Source organism: Trachemys scripta, chromosome 2 (assembly GCF_013100865.1).
Source record: "Trachemys scripta elegans isolate TJP31775 chromosome 2, CAS_Tse_1.0, whole genome shotgun sequence".
Taxonomy (NCBI): Eukaryota; Metazoa; Chordata; order Testudines; family Emydidae; genus Trachemys; species Trachemys scripta.
In genome coordinates this window covers 187528833-187548082 of record NC_048299.1, presented here as the reverse complement: position 1 = coordinate 187548082, position 19250 = coordinate 187528833, and positions in this window count along the sequence as shown.

Sequence of the window (19250 nt, the reverse complement as noted above, 5' to 3'; positions counted from 1 at the left end):
CTGTTAGTGTTTTTGACTGCCGCTGCACACTGCGTAGAGGTCTTCAGAAAACTATCCACGATGACTCCAAGATCTCTTTCCTGATTAGTTGTAGCTAAATTAACCCCCCCATCATATTGTATGTATAGTTGGGGTTATTTTTTCCAATGTGATATACTTTACATTTATCCACATTAAATTTCCTTTGCCATTTTGTTGCCCAATCACTTAGTTTTGTCAGATCTTTTTGAAGTTCTTCACAGCCTGCTTTGGTCTTAAGTATCTTGAGCAGTTTAGTATCATCTGCAAACTTTGCCACCTCACTGTTTACCCCTTTATCCAGATCATTTATGAATAAGTTGAATAGGATTGGTCCTAGGACTGACCCTTGGGGAACACCACTAGTTACCCCTCTCCATTCTGAAAATTTACCATTTATTCCTACCCTTTGTTCCTGGTCTTTTAACCAGATCTCAATCCATGAAAGGATCTTCCCTCTTATCCCATGACAACTTAATTTGCATAAGAGCCTTTTGTAAGGGACCTTGTCAAAGGCTTTCTGGAAATCTAAATACACTATGTCCATTGGATCCCCCTTGTCCACATGTGTGTTGACCCCTTCAAAGAACTCTAATAGATTAGTCAGACATGATTTCCCTTTACAGAAACCATGTTGACTTTTGCCCAACAATTTATGTTCTTCTAAGTGTCTGACAATTTTATTCTTTACTATTGTTTCAACTAATTTGCCCGGTACAGACGTTAGACTTACTGGTCTGTAATTGCTAGGATCACTTCTAGAGCACTTTTTAAATATTGACGTTACATTAGCTATCTTCCAGTCATTGGGTACAGAAGCTGAATTAAAGGACAGGTTACAAACCATAGTTAATAGTTCCGCAATTTCACATTTGAGTTGTTTCAGAACTCTTGGGTGAATGCCATCTGGTCCCGGTGACTTGTTACTGTTAAGTTTATCAATTAATTCCAAAACCTCCTCTAGTGACACTTCAATCTGTGACAATTCCTCAGATTTGTCACCTACAAAGAATGGCCCAGGTCTGGGAATCTATTAAACTATTAATAAGTGTAGGGTTCTAGTTCATGTTTTGTTATGTAACCATTTCTTCCCATCACTATTTCTTGTTTCTAGTAGAATCTTTATTCTGTCCTAAATAAGCCTTCTTTTGTTTTATTATAAGTGCTCACACACACTTTGTTTTATTCAGGAGTGGTAAAACTGGTAAACTGGGATACACTGCTCCTTTGGGAGCAGAGAATCTGGGATTTCTACGAGTACCCAGTGTCAGGGGCTCGATCTCATAAAGGAATGCTTCAAGGGGACTTGGCTGCACCTCTTGTTAACCTGCAAGGTGAAGACACAGCTGGTATAGCCCAGAGGCAAGTGCTTGAGTAGCTGATAGCTGGTGGTGGCAGGGAATTCCTTTCTCTAGGGGTCTTTCCTTCCCAACTGATCCTTCCCCTGGTCAACTCTCACTAAGTTCTGTGAGCTTCTTATAAGGCTCATTTACCAGTTAAGCCCTAAACAGCCAGCTGGAAAATCACTTATCCTCAAGATGGTTGACATTCATTAGCTATGGGTAGACTGGAGTGAGCTTCCCTTCTAAAAGGGCCAGTTAACCAATGACAGAATCTTCCAGGTTGCATCTTCATTCAGACCCTACCTCTCGTACTCCACCCCATTTATTCCCTTCTCTGTTCCCCACTCCTTCCACTCACTAAACCAAATCTACCCCTACCTCCAGGCTGCCTCTGTAGTTTTTCAGAGAGACAAAGTGGGAGAGGAAATATCTTTTACTGGACCAACTTTTGTTGGTGAGAGACAAGCTTTTAAGCTTTCACACAGAGCTTGGCAGAAGTTGGTCCAATAAAAGATATTACTTTACCCACTTTATTCTTCTAATATCCTGGGATTGACATGGTTACAATAACACTGCATACAACTGTAGTTTTTCCTTATTTTCAAAATGATCATCTCCTTTGCCAAGCTTTCACTCTATTAACCCAATCTCCTGTTATCTCAAGTATCCCTTTTATTTCAAACCATTCCAATGTAAGACTTTGTTATAGTGGTTAAAATAATTCAGGAGTGAAACTGTTAATAACATGAACTTTTTGTATTGCATGTATTTCTGAACTAAGCATTCTTACTTAGAAACAGTCACAGGAGAGTAAAGCAAGGCATCTATAGTATACAATCTATCTTAATAATTGTCCTACAGAGCTGTGAATTATGCACCAAATTATTTTCCTTGAGAAGAAAGAGCACTAACTTAATTATCATTGATGTCTGAAATTTCTGAGATAGGAAGTGTGATATCCCTGGAAAAATTCCTATCCTGGAATAATTTAATGGTTTATTATCTCTCTCCCTCTCTCTCTATTTTAAAGGTCCAATCAAGAATGGTCCTAAAACTTGTAACAAAGAAAATTTAGAGTAAGCTGACTGCATATAAAGAAAAAGAATCCTTTCCATAATAAGGAAACACACACACACACACACACACACACACACACTTGTGTCTGATGGACCTGTATTAGCAGTGGTGCATAGAAATTGCTTGGACTGGTTAACCAGGAGCACTGCACCACAAAGCCTGAATGAAAATCCTGTAAATGTTCCAATTAACAGAGCCATTGGACATCCACACACACTAAAGGAACTTTTCTCCTAGTCTGGCAGAGAGACTGCAGACACATGTTAGAAACTATTTCAATTAAAGAGGTTACACTAAACAACAACTGTTAACATTATCAGGGTAAAATGCAATTCACAAAATAATGACTACAGGTTGCAGGCTGTCCCCTCTGCAAGCTGGAATGCTGAAATTGTACCTGCTACAATCCTGTAGCTGAGGCACCACGGGGCCCACTGAGTCTCACTGAAACATAACCTAGCCCTTACTCCCATCCTCAATTCCATCCTCTGATGTAATCTGATTAGTTCAAGGAAAAGGACTAAATTTTTCCATCACAAACATTACCCTCTAAACTAAAGTCACAAAGCTGTAGTAGCTCATCCCCTACTAGCTGTTTAAAGACAACTGTAGTAGATTCTGGATTACTTCAAAGGAACAAAGAAAGTACCAAATCCTGATGAATTTATGTCCCAACAGGCTGGGTAAATCAATGGTAACTGGACAATAGAACATTTATGCCTGGTGAAGAGGAGTAAAGAAAGTTGCAGGGATTGGAGATGAAATTATGGTTAAAGAATTTCTTGGGTTGGAGAGGAGGAGAATTCAGTCAAATCAGCACTTTATCCACTAGATCATTCCCTGTACATCTGTGACCGTGTATTTCCCCCTGGTAGGATGGCAAAGGACATGGAAGTTTCTATAGCTTTAGGACACGTTAATTACAATGGTCCAGAGTACAGGACTGGTATTAGGCAATCCTGAATCATTGTCAGATTTAAGATCTAAAATATGAAGTCACCTATAAGTATCAATTAACAGCTACCTTCTCCATTGGTTAGCTGATCTCTTATTTTTCTAATGGAATGTAGCATTAGTTTCTAGTCCTGGTACTTCACTGGACCATAAAGTCATGACATGCTGATTATTATGAAAGTCATTTTAGATAATTTATAATGGGTTTTAAATGTCAGTCATATACATGGTATTAATACCCTTTGCTTTGAAGGGTATGAAAAATCAAAATCAGAACTCAAAAAGTTTACAAGTTTTAAAATTGTAATTTTAAATCACATATTGCTAAGTAAAAGAGAGCAAGGTATCAAACACACAGGCATCCAATGGGCTGGATCTGGCCCATGTGATGTATTTATTGGATCTGGCTATTATTATTAACAATGTGGCATGCAATTATATATTCAGATTCTCCACAGTCTAAGCTTTCATTCTAAAAAAAGGTAAATTTCCAGCCCCAAATTGCTACAGAGATAACTTTCCAAATGTAAACAGAATGTAACTGATGCAGTGCTATCTGCCTGAGTCTGCATGGAGCCTGAAATGTTGATTCAGAGGCTTGAATTCCCCTCACCTCTATCATTGTGATAGGAGTATTAGCTTTAAAGACCAATGTTGATACTCTAGTGTCAACATAGGAAGGAAGAGTGGTAAGGAAGAGAAACAAAAGGCAGAAATAGCAATGGAGCTAAAGGGGAGCATATTTTCATACTGAGTCAATATGACAATATGGCACCAAACAAATAATTAACTAAACATTTAGTTGCTACATAAAGCTGTATTCTCTTCTTAAGCTCTGCAAATCCCCTACTGACACCACAAGGCATTCCACTCTGCACTGCAGAGAATACATACTCCTGACATTATACCACAGACCATAATTAAACATAGAATTTTGCCCTCTCTACCAAATGAGTTTGACACCCCTATTTTGAAGGCTTATTAGCCAAAATTCTGCTATTTACTACACATTGTCAATCCAGAATAATTCCATTTAAATCAATGAAGTTACCATACTCCAAATTTACACAAAAGGTACTTTAAGCACAATTAATCCAATTATGCTGACAATAGCATTTGTATAATAGTTATACAACAATTAATCACTTATAACACTGCAAAATTAGTTGTTGGCCTTTCATTTCCAACAAACAAGGTGTATTTTAGAAAATATAACAAACATGACACTGAGTAGAGATTTCAACTATGTCATGAGTCTAAGTTATTAAATAACTGCACCCATAAACAGCTGTTATTTATATGAGAAGGAAGATTATGGTGACATTTCATTTTGCATTACAGCGACCAGCTCCTAATGAAAACAACAGAGTATTGCTTGTCTGAAGAATTATTGATCCGGTTCATTTCAAATATGCTAACACTTCATGCATAGATTACACTGAATGGATGTTCAAGCTGACTCTAGGGCTAAGATTACAGTTAAAGTCTTGATTTCCAGTGTGGAGTATGAGGATATTTGGTGCTCAATCCAGGTGCTCTTACCCCTGGGTAGCCTTATAAACTTCACTTGGACAACTCATGATATTTAGGGCTGCTGGACCAGGTACTTAATTTCTTTTCTTGAAGACTAGAGATGTAATTCTTTTGATATGAATATACACAATTTATTTCCACATGTAGGACAAATTCTGAGAGGTGCTAAGCATCTGCACCTCCCAACTACTTTAACAGTGGTTGCACAGTCTCAGCACTATTCAAGATTTGGCCCAGCTATACTGAATCTGCATTATTATGATTATTAATGTTTGGTGCATAGAGTAAAAGTAGAAGATTGCGCATATTTCTCTTGTTTGCCTTAATAATAGCTGTAAATCAGATGCTTTGAAGCTTGGCTTTTTCTAGAGATGTGTCCCGGTCCCAAGGCCAATTACTCGTTACTTGCTTTTTCCTGAAGGCAGCAGAAGAAATTGCTTGTTTGTGCAGATTGTGTGTTCATCATTAGCCATGAAGGAATAGGTAGGGAAAAAAGAGATCTTAATCTGTTTGTGATAGGCAGCAGTGAGTCTTTTGCATGTATACATCTTTCAAGGCAGCTTGCCTCCGTGAACACTTCTCTGGTTTAACTTTGCGGGTGATTAATTATGTTGTACTGCACTACATTAAGCCACATTAAGACAAGATGTTCTAGGATACCAAGTCACATTATCAAATCTCAAGAGATTTTTCAGTATGCAGAACACGGTTGGGGGGAGGAAAGCAAAATGTTGTTCGTGGTTATATTTAAAAAAAAAAATCATGTTTTTTCATCCTCAAAGGTTTCCTGGCTATCGCTGCCCAAAACAGGACATTTCTTAGTGCTCAAGTCCTCACCATACATAAAGCACCTGCCATTAGCAATATCTTGTTGGTCACAGAAGAGAGGCAATGGACGGAATGGGCATGAAGACATACTTATACTATAGCAGAAAATGACCTCTTGAGGACAGTACTGTCAACAACAGATTCCCTCTGGTTTCTCCTCCCTGAAAAGATTAAACTTCTAGTTTAGATGAGAGGGTTTTTTTTTTTCCTTACAACATTAGAGGAACTGTTATTGAGCCCTGATGGAACAAGTAATAGTTCTGAAAACAGTTGTCCATCTGTACTAGCATATAAACAGTTTTGAACGACAGATGAATTTGGGGGATGGGAATAAAGAGAAACTGTTGACGACAGCCATTGGCAGCAACAGTTTATATGGAGATGGGAGACAAGCTATTGTAGGCAGCATGCTGAAGTGACCAGTGTATTGGACTGGGAGCCAGCCAGCCTGGCTTCTCTCTTTCCTGACTCTGCCATGGATTTGCTGTGTGATCACAGAGAAGTTGCTTATCTGTGACTCAGGTTCTCCATTTGTATAATGGAGATAATACCCACCTTAAAAAAATAGTTTTAGGTCCCTGGATGAAAGGTGATGCATTTTATTTTTAGTTTTAATTCATTAAGGATGGGACGTGAAGAATGGCATGCTCATATAAAACCTGTCAATGGTCTATATTTCTGTTTCTAGTGTTATTTTCCGTTAGTTTGTAATTTGTTTTATATTTGCAGGTGCTAGCTGAGACAAAAAAATTAATTCATCTTATCAACAGAGTCTGAATAATGTCTAAACAGTGCCTTCTGGTTTTATGTGTGTCTCAGCATAGGAGGAACTTTTATGCTATTCCTGTTAATGTATTTGTTTTAGGGAAGCTTACATTCATCTACCATTTTTCTTTCCTCTTAGTCTGATTCATACGTTCTCCGAGGCTTTCCTTTCTTAGCAGCATGTATTGATATACTGAGTTAATATCATAACCCATAGTGAAATATGCTTCTCTAATGTCATGAGGCTCAATGAACCAAGTAGAAGTATAAGATGTCAATTGATTTTGATATCGTAAAAAGATGTCAAATAGCTATACCAAAAAAAAAAAAAAAAAAAGCTGAACTGCATGCAGGGAAACAGCAGCAATGGTCACACTTTTCTCTTGACTTGGGAAGTGGTAAAGCTAATCTCATCCACAGAAGTTTAGCTAATCTTACAGTTGTGTCTTCTAGAAAGCTACATCCAAACAGTCTTTCTCTATGGCCTATTATTAAATGGGGAGATTATCTTATAGTTAAGGCTAAATCCTGCCCTGATCTATGTAAGGGTGAAGGATGACAGTAGCAATGCATGCTTTGAACAGGCAGAGATGCTCAAGTATGCTGGCAAATGGTATACAGTGATGGAATACAGCAGTGTGCTAGAGGTTTCACCAGATCTGAATGGATTTGACAGGGTTTTCGGGAACAGAGGCAATGTTGGCCCATAATCAAGCTAGTACATTTGCTGCCATCATAACACTTGCTCACTGCACACAGGAAGCAGTTGTAAGAAGCATCCCGCAGTGCAGTATACCAGGCAGGTGTGTGGGACATTGCCTTACAGTGGCTGATTTTTACCTGTATAGACAAATTTTACTGCAGACCTTGGTACCTAACCCTCAGCTACTCATGCTGTATAATTTGGTCTACTCTTGTGTTTAGCAATAAAAATAACTGAAAACACTGGTCCTCTTTATTTGAAATATTTGATAGATTGGAAAGATATTGCATGCATGAAACCTCTTAGTTACAATGAACAAATAACAGACATAGAGACTATCAGTGCAATTAAGCCCTCAGTTCAGCAGACGTCAGTCTAGCAGGTTTGAGCCCAATTTGGCAGATTTCATTCCTATAAGGCAGACCTGCCAAGTGTGTCCATGCTCCTTATTCTTCTTGGTGTTAACACTGGAACCATTGACAATCAAAATTCAAAAGAATCCTGAAATGGTGGAATTCAGGTAAAATAATGGACTACAGAAATTTTGGCTATCGTAATAATAATTTAAAATGTTTCTAATGTCTCTGGGAAAGAGGATTACTAACATCAACATCATGACTTGCTCAGTGTACAAAGTGCTCTGTACTCACCTTAATCCACAAAGCAAACATCCACATGTGCACTTCTATAATACTCATTGCACAATTATTCTAATGTACCTGGTTGCCTCACTAGCAAGTTGCTCAACATGGTGGTTTGTCTTTTGCCCTCCCTGTCCCTAAATTGAGTTACCATTTTGCTTTTTCATTCAAAATGCATTTCTTAGATGTTCCAATCCCCCATCAATGAGTGGGCTGTAGTTTCCTTGTAATTATTTCATCCTTCCAAGACCAACAACATTTATTTGAAGAGTTAAGACGTTTAGATGTTGTGTTCTCGGTATTCACTGGGACTAAGTGTTACTGTCAAATAGGTATGTCCCTCAGCATTCATCTGTACATCATTACAGAATTAACCTGTATTTCTGCCTGAACTAAGAATCAAAACTAAAAAGTACAGATGGTTCAATACTAGAAGAATGCTGTGCAATTATTAGAGGTAAGTGAGCATGATGTGTGTTTGTTTGCACACTACAAAAGTCTATATTCTAAAATTGGAGATGCACTGTATTTGAGACTTTTCAAATGTGAAAAGCCCAGCCACCCTTCTAATTATCAAACTAACCCATTATACAAATTAAGGAATACTTTAAAAAAAAAAATCCTCTTCAAGCAGTTAGGGCAAACTTCTCCCTTGCAATCTACATTAGATTCTGTAATGCAATCCTGAAGTCATTCCTTGAATGCAACTTCCATTGATACCAACAAAAAAGGAAACTTAGAAATCACCATAGAATGATTTGATCTAGATTAGATAAAATAAAATGGATTGCAGAATATACACTATGAATATCCACTGTGGATGCAAGATTGAAATGTACCCCTTACTGTGTATTACAAGTACTTGTCTCCAGTCTCACTTGATGGGTTATGTGATAAACTTAATTTATTGTTTGCCATCTTTCGTCTCTCTCTCTCTCTCTCTGTTCACATCAGGTGTTTTTACTACTCAGACCTTTTTACATCTCTTTTAATTGGAGCACAGCACAGTTCTGAACTTTGAATTTTTACCTTTGAGAGGTGCACGCAAATCCCAGGCTTTGTTATGTCTGTCTGCAATCTCTAATGTGTTTTGTCTGTGCCCTGAAGAAAGATATGAAAATGTCAGATAAGAAATGTAAATGTTGAAGTCAGATCATCCTGAGGATGACTGGATGCCACTGTTTTTCACAATATTATAATATCCCTGCTGGTTGTACTGTAGCCAGGATTTTATCCTGGTTGTGCTAGAATTTAGTACAAATGGTCACCTAGCCTTTAAAGGTGCTGCTGTGCTATGAACACATTACATCAGCATCTCTCCTGACAGATACAATGCCCCCGGGTGATGCTGGCTATCTGTTAGCTTGTTAGAGCAGAAATCCTGTCCATTCCTTGAATGGTGCAAAAGAAAGAGTTCTCCAATCCTGAGGCAGCAGCTTCTGTTAAATCTTCAGGTTACTCAAAGCTCTGGACCCTGACCAAAGGGACAGGGATCTTCAGGCTGCCGAAGGCTTCACTGCTAAGAGAATGTTTTCAGGCCTATTATAGCCCCCTCAGGAGGAAATCAGACAGGGTATGCAGGATGCTCCAGAAGAACTAGGGGATGAGGGATAACTATGACAGAGGAAAAAGCAAAGCTGGTGAAAAAGAGATTAGAAAAGGGAAAGAAAAACTTGGGGAGGAGAAGGGAAAGGTGGAGACTTCAGAGACAGAAGCAAAAGGAACCAGTGCAGACACAATCCTTTAAAACCTTTTCAGGCCATGACTGTGCCCGGTTGGACAGAGATAAAAGGACCAGAGACAGAAGATAAAGTATAAAAAATAAATCATAAAATTAATAAATATGTAGGACAGATGATATAGGCAGAAGGAGAGGATTGTGAAATAAAATAGGAAATGGGACACAGAGTGGTAGGGAGAGATGTAAGACAAAAAACAAAAAAAGCAGCATATCATTGAAGTAAGTATTAAAATTAAACTACGGGGTGAGTGGCTAAAGAAAACAAGAGTGTTCTCTTGGGTTTTGAAAACATGGTCCCCTAATTAAAATAAAATCACAGAACTTTAATATCTTACATCATTAAAATGTTTTGCAAACATTAAACTACTCATTAGATTGCTAAGAATATGAGCCCTCCACACTAACTACTAGGATCAAAAATCTTCTCTGCCCTATAGCTGCTGCTATTGTATCTCTTCAGTAGCCCAGCTGCCTTCCTCATGCTGCCATTATTGACAACATAAAGCCCAATAATTCTGCAACCCCTATTCACGCTTCAGTAGAGCTCAGTGAATCTACTCACATGAGTAATACACAGAATGGGCAAAGGAATGCCAAACGCTTCTCACCTATCTGATGCAACCAGACTCCTGGAAGTCAATGGAACTATTCTTGTACATGGGAAAACAAGTTTGACCTGTAGGATGTTTTGTTTCATTTTGTTGACCTATGACATTGATCTTGACAGATTCCACAGAAATAAAAATAAAATAAAAAACCTGGACATTTAGATTATGTTAATTAGGAGGGGGAAAAGATGAAATTGTGTCTGCCCACTACCGTAGCTCCTTATCCAAACTGACCACTTTTTTTTTTGCCTGAATTTAGAACACCACAAATTAAAACAAATTAAGAATACACTGACATCTACATACAGACACACACAAATTTATAGTGAGAACAAAAAGTAACCCTTCATATCTAATACGTGATATCCCTGAATATTACATTAAAAATGCTACAGCATTTCAAATAAATGGAGTTAAAGCCCTGGGACATTCGGGGTGAGGCAATGCACTGAAGGGCTCTGATCTGCAGGTTCAGGAAACATTTTGCATAAATCTTATGAGAAGCTGGTTTATATGTTTACAGAAAATGCATAAACACGGGCTCATTATGGAGACAATTGCCTGGGTAAATGAATCATGATGAATCAAGTTAGCATGCTGAAAATGATTACAAAGTTCATGGGACCGTAGAAAATACTTGTACAGTTTAATAATGAAAACTAAAATCATTACCTTTTCATGTGAAACCTAACCTAAGATGTCTATTACTCACTGAACAACAATTTATTTACATTAGCCCTGAAAGCAATGAGTTCTGCAAACCCTGCACTGGGGTACCAGAAAACACCTTACATTTGTCCAGTAGGTTCACTACTAGCAAAATGGCTGTTATGTTATATCTGCGGAGAAAGCCAAAAGGAAATACATTTTATACAAATGTTTGTGTTATGGCAAAGAACATCATTTTCTTTGGGTGTTTTTTTCTCCCCTCAAGTTTACCATTATTATAATTATTAATTGTATTATTGTAGTGCCTAGAAGCCCTAGATCTGGGCCAAGATCTCACTGTGCTAGGTTCTGTGCAAACACAGAACAAGAAGACATTCCCTGCCTCAAAGAACTTACAATGTAAGGATAGAACTAGAGGTAGATTGATACAGTCCGGGGTGGATCACAAGAAAACAATGAGACAATATTTGTCAGCATGAGAGGCTGTGGCCTCAGCACACCATCATCCTAGCAATTTTCATATCTTTGTAGACATTATTTGTTATTAGCAATACTATGGTAGTACCTAGAAGCAGCAGTTGTACTACATACTTTGTCTTCGAAATTTATCGGTAAATGTCAATTTAATCATATACATACAAAACGACAAATATATGTCTGTTGGTAATAATCAAAGTTTACAGATAAGCAAAGTAAGAAAAATGCTATTTGAGAACTTCTTAGAATTTGATTTAAAAATATTTACTTTGCATATTTTGACATGTGATGTTGACAATTTGTATTTTAATGGTTAATAAGCTTTAACTCTTTGAATCTCAAAGTCTATTATTAAATAATTAATGTCTGATGGCTCCCCTCAGTGTCTGAACCCTCCTCCCAATAACTTCACATAACTGGACATTTAAAATTGATAAATAGAAAAAATGCTTAAAAATAAATATTGATACTTTCAAAATTATAAAAAAAAAATTGAATTTTGCCAAACCCACCTATATATATATATATATATATATATATATATATACTCGTGTACAAAAACATAGTAAGAGACAGTGCCTTTTCCCCAGAGTTTATAATCTAAATTACATATAGAAAAAACTACATACAGAAAACATGTGCTTGTTCTCTTCACCATCCATTTACACATACTGAATCCCCAAACTCCAGTCCATATACAGGAAATGTGTTCTACAAACTTCCCTCTACCCCTGCATAACAAAGAGAAAAAGGTTTACACACAGACGCATTCACAATCCTCTCCCCAATAGAAGAAGCTTCTCCTCCCTTCTCCTTTACCTAGCTTTAATTCCACCTCTTGGTCTGGGCTGTCTCCCCTCCTGCCTCCAACTGTCTTTAGTCTTCACTGTGTCCTTCCCATGCTCCCCTTTATATCCTAGTGCTGAATCTTCTGTGTGGTGGAGGGGAGCTACAGGAAGAGGAATTGCCACCTTACCTAGATTCCTTCTACTCCTGTGCTCTTTGCCAGCAGCAGCACAGATGACCTAACACTGACAGTAACAGCTGGGGACAGGAAAGAAGACAAGTGGGTTGGTCCAGGGAGCATTAAACAGAGATGAGCAGCAGCAGGAGGTCATGTTTTAGGATAAACATTTTCATATCTGACTCCATGGCCATAGGGCAGGCATAGTTTGGGGTAAGTCCTACTGACATGGAGGAAAAAAGTTCTGGTGCGATGAGAGCAGACAGGGGAATCTGTTCACCTCCTTACCCTCCAATGTTTGCGACTCTAAGCTCCCTGTGACTGGGAGATTGATTCAGGGAGACACAAGGGAGCATACTCAATGTGCTGGAACATCTAAGGAGGCCCAGTAAGGCTACAGCATACTCAGTGAAGATTTTTGGTAGTTTAGAACTCTACCAAATTGCATGGATTTGCATGGGGACAACAGAAAACACCTCCCTGACCTCAGGACGATCCCTATGCCAAATGTCAAGGTCCTGCTTCAAAATATGAAGGCAATTCAACCACTTGAAAAATGGAAAAAATAAGGAAAGATTAGGCAATTTAAATATAGAATTTGCTACTTCTCCCCCTATAGTACATAAGATAAAGTATAGAATAGGGAAGCATATCTTTGTTTTGCAAATAGAGAGCTGATACACAGAGAGGTCGATTTATCCATGGTGACACCAGAAGCCTATGGCAGATTAAGGAACTACACACATATTTCATCAGTCCCAGTCCAGAGCCATAAGCACAAGACCAACCTGACACCATTAAGTAATCTGTGGAATTTGGGGTTCTTTTTGTTTGAAATATCATAGCCATTTGGCTAATTGTTGGTTCATTGCTGGGATATATTTAGCTTTATGGCAAATACTTGAAAAGCTGCTTAGGTTAAATTATTGGGGGAGGGTGTTGTTTATTTAACCCTTTAGCAAAATTGTCATGAAGATTAAAAAAAAAAATCAAATATTTCCATGGATGGCTATTTTTGTTGTGTTCACTTTCATTTGCATAGAAATTTGAATACTATGGACCATATGTCATTTCTTTTAAAATTTTCTGACACCATCTACGATGAAGGGAGTTGTTAAAGAAAGTTTTTATTCTGATTTTTGTCTTTTTTGGGAGCGGGAGGGTGAGAGAAGGTGAATTAGTTAATGGAAAACAGGAGGATCTGGGGTTAAATTCATTCCACTCTCTTATAAAAGTCCACATGGCTCCACATACCCTCTCACTTGGCCAAACTTCAGTAGAGCTTTTTGGAAATACACCAATGTAAAGTAAACCAGAACACAATTTACCCATCACCTCTTGTGCCCCTTCTTTTAGAATAGAAAAAAAAGATCACAATTGTCTTTATTATGTCTTTTCATAATAAAGAAACAAGACATTTTCAAAAGACACCAAGAACCCGATCCAATTCCCAATGAAGTCATTTGATATCTTTCCGTTGATGTCCCTGGGAGATGGAGTAGGCCTGAAATGAATAATTAATTGTTGTACATATGCATTTTGTTCAGTTACTTTTTCTAATGCCAGCATCAGTGTTTGCCTGTTGTGAAAGTAAGATGAGCTCAGCAAGGAACTGTACAATGAATGCAATTTCACAAGGAGCAAATATTCCTAATGTTCCCAGCTGATGATCATGTCTGGCCCTGAAAGAGGACTAACCCTTCAATTTTTATCTGAGCTTATTTATCTACAGCTGCTATTTTTATTTAATGTATGTTTCAATAATATTCCACAGCAGAGTGTTCCATGGCTTAATTTTGCATTACTTTTTTTTTTTTTTTTTTTTTTGATAGTTCTGGGATCTGAGAAAGTGATTTTTTAAATTATAAACTGTTATTTTGAGTGAAAGAAACCTGGCCAAGGGGAAAGGCGAAAATATTTCTTCTCTTCACTGTGTTCTGATGTCTCCTACTCAAACATCTTTTACCCAATAAACCATTGGCACAAGGGATTGCTGCAGTCTATTGGACTGCAGTTTCAGACCTCAGTTGGAAGGGATGCTTGAAAAAATGTCCAATGAAGTCATCCTCATCTTTATCAGAAGATGAACATGGTTGAAGTCTCAGTAGGGAGTCACAGTAACTATGCTGGTGCTAGGGATTCTAAAGTATTAAAAGGATGCTAAACCCATCCCTAATTGGACTAAGTATTAGCTACAGACCTTAGTATGGATTTTATGAGAGCACTCAATTTACATTGCAAGTACTACTACAAAATGCCAATAAGGAACAGAGATTTGGAAAAGCATTGATTGTGACCCTTTGGGACATATGAGCTAGACACTAAGTACCAATTATATATACCCAAGCATCCCTTCCAACTGAGGTTTGAAACTGCAGTCCAAGAGACTGCAGCAATCCCTTGTGCCAGTGGATCATTGGGTAAAAGATGTTTGAGTAGGAGACATCAGAACATAGTGAAGAGAAGAAATATTTTCCTCCTTCCCCTTGGCCATGTTTCAGACCAGGAATATTGTTTAAGGGCTGGGTTAGATCATATTCCAATCTAGTACATGTATCTACCCATGCAATACATCCAAGAGATGCTCCTGCTGTGGCATGCTGTATATTCTGATCACTTTTGACACGGACAGTAAAGAGTAATATCTATAAGTCCGTACAAGAACTACAACAAATCAGCGAGAAAACATCATCTTAAGACAAATCTCCAAGCACCAGAGCAGTACTTAACAGCCCTGACTCTCCTGAATGGGAAATGATTGACTAAAAGGCCAGGAAATTGTACAGCTCTCTCTTGTAGCAGGGGAATAAGACACTTTTCACAGTGAGTGCCTCCAACTCAAAAACAAAATGTAGAAAAAGAGAAATGGTTATCAAAGTAAACTATACTAGCCTCTTAAAAAAAAATCAAATTCAAGATGTCCTCCTGCTTTAGGCCAACAATTCAGTGCAGAGCCACAGTTTGAATTTCAAGGGTTACTTAGGTTTTCTTTTCTCCTTCCCTCTTGGGTAAAAAGAAAATCTATTTCTCCCCGGCTAAAAGAACTTGAATGATCAGTAGCGTCCATTTGGACTTCTCTTATGTGTAGGTGAATATTAAACTTCCATTATTTATATTGCAATAGTACCCAGAAGCTTCAATCAGGACTAGGCCCTATTTTGCTAGCTGCTGTACACTTACTAAGGTAAAGTCCCAACACAGGATATTTTTGAATTACTTTTTATATCAGGGAAAGGATCACTTGATATATGCTTCGCTGTAGTATGATTGTCCTTTGTACCAGGACAACTGTCCTTTGTTACCTTACTGAGGTAATTCAGGATAATAGACCAGCTCTAAAGTACATTAGACTTCTCTAGTATTCAGAAGGTTCCATAAGGAGAAAGATAAATTTCATCAAAATGATTCCATTACACAAAAGGTGTGATTTTCATAAAGCCAAGGTGAAAGTCTCCCATCTATTTGGGAATGTGCACTTACCAAATGTTCAAGATGAGGTTTAATGAATATCTGGCTATGGGAGCAGCTATTTAGCCACAAGGAGTACGTCTACACAGCATTTTGGGGCACAAGGGAGCATGCAGGATCGAGCCTCCCAGCCCAGCATGACAAACTTGGCCTTGCAGGGCTTGCACTAGCGCTCTAAAAAATGCTGTATAGGCAATGCTTTGCAGTTGGGTCTCTGAAGTCTAGGGTGACCAGATCACTGACAAGAAACATTGGGACGCGTGGGGGGGGGAGGGGAGGACAAAAAAAAAAAAAATCTGTTTTGCAGGTGTCGGGGGAATTAGCAGGCCCTGGCTGCGCCGAGGCCGGTCCCCCCCCCCCCCCGGGCACATCCTGCCGCCCCTTGGGGAAGGAGCCGCTGGAGCAAGAGGCGCGGGGCTCCGGACCCCAGCAGCGGCGGGGGAGAGCATCTCAGGGCCGCGCGAGTTGCCACGTATAGTTTATCGGCTGGGGGGGGACCCCGGCCGGCTCCTCGCCCTGACCTGTAGGGGGGTAGCGTCCCCGCTCCATGCCAGCATGTTGTGCCGGCTGCCGCACGCCAGCTAAGGATCCCAGTCCCCCCTCCCCCTGGCTCCTCAGCTGAGTGGCATTCCNGGGGGGGGGGGGACCCCGGCCGGCTCCTCGCCCTGACCTGTAGGGGGGTAGCGTCCCCGCTCCATGCCAGCATGTTGTGCCAGCTGCCGCACGCCAGCTAAGGATCTCAGTCCCCCCTCCCCCTGGCTGTTCAGCCATTCCTCCTTCCTCCCAGGCTTGCAACTGGAATGCTGGGGCAAGCCTGGAGGGAGCGGGTGGTGGCCGGCTTCCAGTTCCTGGAGCTGGTGAGTAGGGGCACCGGGTGGGCAAGGGGGGCTGGCAAGGGGGCTGCTCCCCCAGGAGGGCGGGGGGTGTCAGCTGAGGAGCCAGGACGAGGGGGGGGGGAGGGAGGGACTCGGCACCTTACCTGGCCTGCAGCAGCCGGCGTGACATGTTGGCGAGGGGCGGGGATGCTATCCCCCTACAGGGCAGGGCGAGGAGCTAGCCGGGGTCCCCCCCCAGCCAATAAACTTTACATGGCCACTGGTGCGGCCCCAAGCTGCTCTCCCCCGCCGCTGCTGGAATCCGGAGCCCCCCCATCTCCCTTCTGGGGGAGCAGCCCCCTTGCCAGCCCCCCTGCCCACCCGGTGCCCCTACTCACCAGCTCCAGGAACTGGAAGCCAGCCACCACCCCCTCCCTCCCAGGCTTGCGCCGCCATTACAGCAGCAAGCCTGGGAGGGAGGAGGAATGCCATGTGCATGGGAAAGAGGTGGGGCCAGGGCGGGGATTTGGGGAAGGAGCCAATGGGGGAAGGAGGGAGCAGAGTCGGGGGGTGGGGGCGAGACCCCTTCCGGGAGGCCAAAATTGCTTGTTTGTCCAGTGTCCCGACCGCACATCGGTCGGGACGCGGAACAAGCAAATATCGGGACAGTCCCGATAAAATCGGGACGTCTGGTCACCCTACTGAAGTCTAGGGAGTGGGCTGGGCTTCAGAGCCCAAGCTGCAACTTCAAAGTGCTGTCCACCCAGCAATTTTTAGAATTCTTCATTAGAGGTTTTCAAAAGGAGGCTGGCTAGCCAACTATCTTGGATGCAGTTAGACTAGATGACTCTTGTGGTCCCTTCTAACCCAATAATTCTATGAACGCTAGTCCCATTAACTCGAGTCTATCTACCCAGGTTGGGAGGTTCTCCCCCGCAGGTTCCAAAATTCTGTGTAGACATATCCATAGACACTCAGCTCCTGTGCACCTATATCACTGAAAACCAGTAAACAATGTGACTGGGAAAACAATGAGCATCTCCGTTTTCAATGTCACTGATGTAATGAAGTGTCCAAAGAGGTAGACATGGACAACTGTAATGCCATCAGTGACATTTTTAAACCTGAAAACTATGAAAGTTTTAAAAGGTATTTTAGGGCAAAGCATCACACATTGTACAGAGGACTTTGTTAAAGCAGATGTTTCACTTGTCACTGATGGCATTACAGTTGTCCATGTCTACCTCTTTGGACACTTCATCACATTGTTTACTGGTTTTCAGTGATATAGGGGCACAGGGGCAAGTTCAGTTTGGTGGCTAGGCATTAACTGATATACTGACAGTTTATGAGAAACTTCTAGAATGGTTGTCATCTGCCAACAAAAGTAGTTAGTGCAAGTGACTGTGATCACTTGGCCCTTGTAAAACAATGAGAATCTTATCAAAGAGATATTGCCTCTGAACTAGATGTGTCAGACAAGTTCAGTTTAATAAGTTCACCTGTTTCTACTAACTGAAAAAGTTCCTACTGTAGTAAGATACCAGAGTGGGTGTTGGACGTGACTTTCTCCTGAGCAGTATTTCTTACGATCACATACAGTTAAAAAACATCTTTTCTGCCAATAACTCTTCTCTTTATATTACATTTGTTGAACTTCAGCTTGTTCTCCAAACAGCTCAAAGTGAACATTTCTGTCTCATCTCCTGAGTGAAATGTTTAAGCATTTTTTCTGAGAATCAATTTTACGAACAGTTAAGAAATCCTTGTAGAATAAATTAGATACATTAATGAAGAAAGAACTTGCAGTATCACAAATTTCACTTCTATACGCTTGTTTTAGAAAAGTAATTACTTTAGAAATGTAACAAAAACCTATAACTAGTAAAGCTATGTCTATCTTTGCTTCTAATTAGATGTGAAGCAAGTAAAGCAAACTCACAAATACATCTCCCAACAATGGTTTAGATTTCTCTGTCAGTCCTAATCTCAGATAATTGATTATTTGGGCTCTTAGTCATTAGCTATTAAAAAGCAGTTATTCTAGACCAGAGTTTCTTATCTTTGTTCCACCATTCTTTTCCTAGGATACAACAACAATATCCATGCCTCCTCAAAGAGGAGTATTTAAAAAAAATGTGACAGATGTCTACTGAAACATGAACCAAATAGCAACCAACCTTGTCACTTTTAATTTCTTGCTGGCATTCTTCCTCATATGATTCAGCAAAACACAAATATCTACTGAATATTCCACATAGCTATTTCAATCTTTGCTGACTCAGAGATTATAAAATGATTATAAAAAAAAAATGATTATTATTTTTTCTTTCCTGAATTTGCTTGAATCTTCCTAGGATAGATATTATGGAGTCCTAAACATATTTAAAAAAAATAAAAAGAAGGGGGTCTTGAAATGACAATATGGTAATTTTGTAATGCATGTGGAGAATACAAAGTTATGAATATCTAGCATACTTGGTATTATGAAATTTTAATTTTCTGTCTAGAAGTCTGCTTTTTCCTTGTGCCACAGAAGTTTGTTTACCACAGGCTATTTTCTCAGGCGCATAATTATTTTGACTTTACATATAGTAGCAGTAATTTATTATGAGACATATAAGTCGTTTGGAGATGTGACAGCTG